Here is a 3735-nt window from a genome sequence, read left to right as displayed (position 1 = left end):
TAGTGACTGAAATTAGAGTCAGAATTAGCGACAGATTTTAGAGACTGGAGTAGTGACAGACTTTAGCAACCGATTTAGAGACTAATTCTGTGACGAATTTAGTGACTAACTTTTGAGATCGATTTAGTGACTGATTTTAGAGACTAATTTAGTGACAGATTTTAAAGACCGATTTAGCGACTGATTTTAGAGACTGATTTAGTGATGGATTTTAGAGACTGATTTACCTACCGATTTCAAAATTGATATAGAGACAAATTTTTAGTGACAAAATCGGTCACTAATAATATAATATTAACTGTAAAATATGTAAACTAATTAATCGTAATTGAACCTAATAAGCAGAGATATATCATCAATAATAATCACTATTTTTCATCAACATAGGGACATCTTTACCATACACAATAATATATAATAAATCTCTAAAACACAATACAAATTGTTAAAGTCTTTAATTGCATACATACTACATAAGTCTCTAACTCATACACAATAGAAAAAAATATGTAAAGTAATATAAGGTAACAGACACTGAATATTTCATTCTGACTCTCCATTTGTTGCTTTTTCATGAATAGGTTGCATTGATTGTAAACCAGAAGGTTGGAAGTTTATCTTTTCCATCATTTTTCGTAACAATTAGTTATTCCATTGAATATCTCTCTCAGTATTTTCCACCCTAGTAAGAAGGTCATCTCTTTCAGTTTGAACTTCTTCTAATTTCTTTTTCAATTCTTTAAGTTTCTCTCTTCGTACCCACTCGGATGATGAAGAACTTGAACCATGATAAAAAGGTCTCCCAGCTACCACAGTGGACTCCAATCCAAGGCCATATATTCTTCCCCTTTTTGTTCCAGCTACGTCACGCCACACATCTAACTCACTCAGTGGAGGGGTTCCTTGAGAAGATGATGTTTGTGTCGCTTCTCCCATATACGTGTAAATTCTGCCTGTTAGAAACAATAATATAAGATAAAAGCCTTAAAATCATACATTAAAAACAAATTTGAATTACACAAAAGGGTGACTTACATCTATATGTGTAGATTTCTTATCCACCCACGTCTTATCCTTCTTACGTTGGTGTACATGACAAAATAACTCTGATGGAGTAGGAGCATTTCCAGTTAACTTTGTTTATAAGACAAATACAATAACACATATTAATACAAAGTGTGTATAGAGATAAAATACAAATTAATTCATGATACAAAACAAAATTTATAATAAAGTTTAAAAGTATAAAGACAAAACTTAACCAAATTAGCTCTATGTTGAGAAGTCGTAATGGAACCACTAGTGTGGAGTGACCCTCCAAATCCTCCACAATCAGATGCTCGATTTATTTTTGCTTGTGTGTTTTTTTTTCTTAAATTGTTCACTTCTCCAATGTTCACATAGTCTATCCCAAACATGATCTCTAAGCCAATTTGGTTTATTCATTGGAGCACGGACCTTGTTAAGAGAATTTTTCAATAATACTGCACCTCGCATTTCAAAATTTCTTCTTGCCCATCTATCGTCCGGCCGGCAAATGGTATTCCAAAAAACTTTATGCCACGATATAACGGTGGTTCTAAAAGAAAAAATATTAACTTTGGAGGATACTTAGGGAGCATTTTTAAAGAGTCTATCTCATTCTTTTTCTCTAACTTCCTAGGAAAGACTACAATGGAAAAAATTTGGAGGAAGTTCTAATGATGGAGCAAAGTGATTGATGTGTTTATCTCATCCAAAAGAGATAGATACAGGAAGTCCTTCAGATTTGTTCAATTCGTAGAGGTAAATGATCAAGTTAGGTTGGAGAAAAACATACAACACGTGTGGATTCAAGGGATGAATCTGAATGTTAATATTTCACAATACAATCAGAACAAAAATCCAGGAAAGGGAATGAAGACAAGACAAAATACTTGGATAGCCAAGAATAGAGACGTAATGAGCCAAAGATCTTTTGAGAAGGTGGTGGTCGGGAAGAGCAAAGAGAGTCCTAAACAAAGGAAAGAAGTGTGGAATTAATGTGGGGAGAAGATGTTTGAGAAAATTTTTCTCTTTAATCGCAAATTAGGTCGATTTGAACTAGAAATAACAATCAATGAAGACATCATTAAAAAACTTAACAAAGCATATGTGGGTAAGGTGCATTACCCACACAAAATAGCCTCTTTACAAGAGAAATTCAACAACGAAGTATTACTTTCAATCAAGGTTACGCCTATGGGGATGGACCTTATATTACTGGAATCAGAGAATGAAGGGGAACCTATTGAATCTATAGTTAACTCTAGAGTTTGGCTAAGTAACTGGTTTTCGAAAGTCTATAGCTGGTACACAAGAGTAGTGACACAGGCATTACTCATGGATGCAATGTTTCAGGATTCCAGCTCATGCATGGAATTAGACTTTTTTTTCACCAATTAGTGAGGTCATATGAGATATTATGTGACATGGACCAACCCACTACACCCAGAAAAAGGCCTGATGTTGCGAGATTGGTCATACGCACTACATTGCCAAATCTTATCAACTATGTAGGAAAAGTTAAAATTAATGATGAATATTTCTCTACAAGAGTAATAGAGGAAATGGTGGAGGATTTTTCTTATTCAAGTAGCAAGAAGTGGATGGAATCATTGTCTTAAGAGGAGGAATCAAAGGGAGAAGGGATGTCGAAGGAGACAAGGGGTTGGCTAGAGTCATCTGAGGAGAATAATGACACTAACCAGAGATATAAGTGAATTCCAACAAGAACTTGGTACCAGAACCAACAGATGGACCAGGGGGAGAAGGAGAATAGTGGAACGTTGGTGATAGGATAGTTCCCTAGGGCAGCGAGCATTGATGAAAAGGCCATGTCAGTAGATGAAGAAGTAGGTAAACTAACCGAGAAAGAGGAAGAAGGAAGGAAGACTAAACGAAAAGGATGTTAGTAAAAGGGGTTGATGACGGTGGGTTTCTCAGAGGGAGAAAAGAACGGTACACTAGATATACTCATGAAGACCTATAAGTCAAGAAGGGAAAAAAGCAGTTGATTGACAGGTTAGCTTTTAGTGGGACAATAGCTACAAAATTTCAAAAATGAAAAGAACAAGAAATTGGACAAGACAGGACCGGGGAACTATGGCATGTAATCTCAAGGCGTCATTACTGTCCCAAAAAGCAAAAAAGAGGTGGCACAAGGAAGGCGATGTAAATTCTAAATATTTTCATATGTGCATAAAAGCAAGGTACCGTGGTAATAACAGAGTGGTGATTAAAAGTGGTGATTTATGGTTGGAAGAAGTGGATGGTTGTGCCACGTGCTTTTGAGTTGGTGTCTAACATGAAGATTAATTTCTACAAGAGTGAGTTGGTTGGTATAAATGTTGGTGAAGACTTTCTTCTTCAAGCTTCCAATTTCCTTCATTACAAAGTTGATACAATCTTATTTAGATTTTTGAGAATTCCCGTGGGGGCCAATCCAAGGCGCATGGATATTTGGAAAAAGTTGATTGAGGCATTAAGAGAAAGGTTGAAAAGTTGAAAGAATAGATTTATATCAATGGGGGTAAGAGTGATGTTGTTGAATGTGGTGCTCAATAGCATCTCAATCCACTACATCTTATTTTATAAAATGCCAAGGAAAGTAGTATTGAAGTTTATTCGTATCTAAAGGAACTTTTTATGGAGAAGGGTGAAGGATACAAAAAAAAAAATACCTTGGGTGAGATGGGAGGAAGTGTGTAAAAGTAA

The 3735-nt window shown here is 35.5% G+C and overlaps 1 pseudogene; it reads right to left on the bottom strand.

Moving 5' to 3' along the window:
* Positions 1-642: 642 nt before the first annotated feature.
* LOC113850720 lies at positions 643-3409 on the bottom strand (annotated as a pseudogene).
* Between the last annotated feature and the right edge of the window lie 326 nt (positions 3410-3735).

This window comes from Abrus precatorius, unplaced genomic scaffold (genome assembly GCF_003935025.1).
Source record: "Abrus precatorius isolate BTA unplaced genomic scaffold, Abrus_2018 Scaffold9, whole genome shotgun sequence".
NCBI lineage: Eukaryota > Viridiplantae > Streptophyta > Magnoliopsida > Fabales > Fabaceae > Abrus > Abrus precatorius.
The sequence above is the reverse complement of the archived record's forward strand: the minus strand, read 5'-3'. Positions and strand labels throughout refer to the sequence as shown.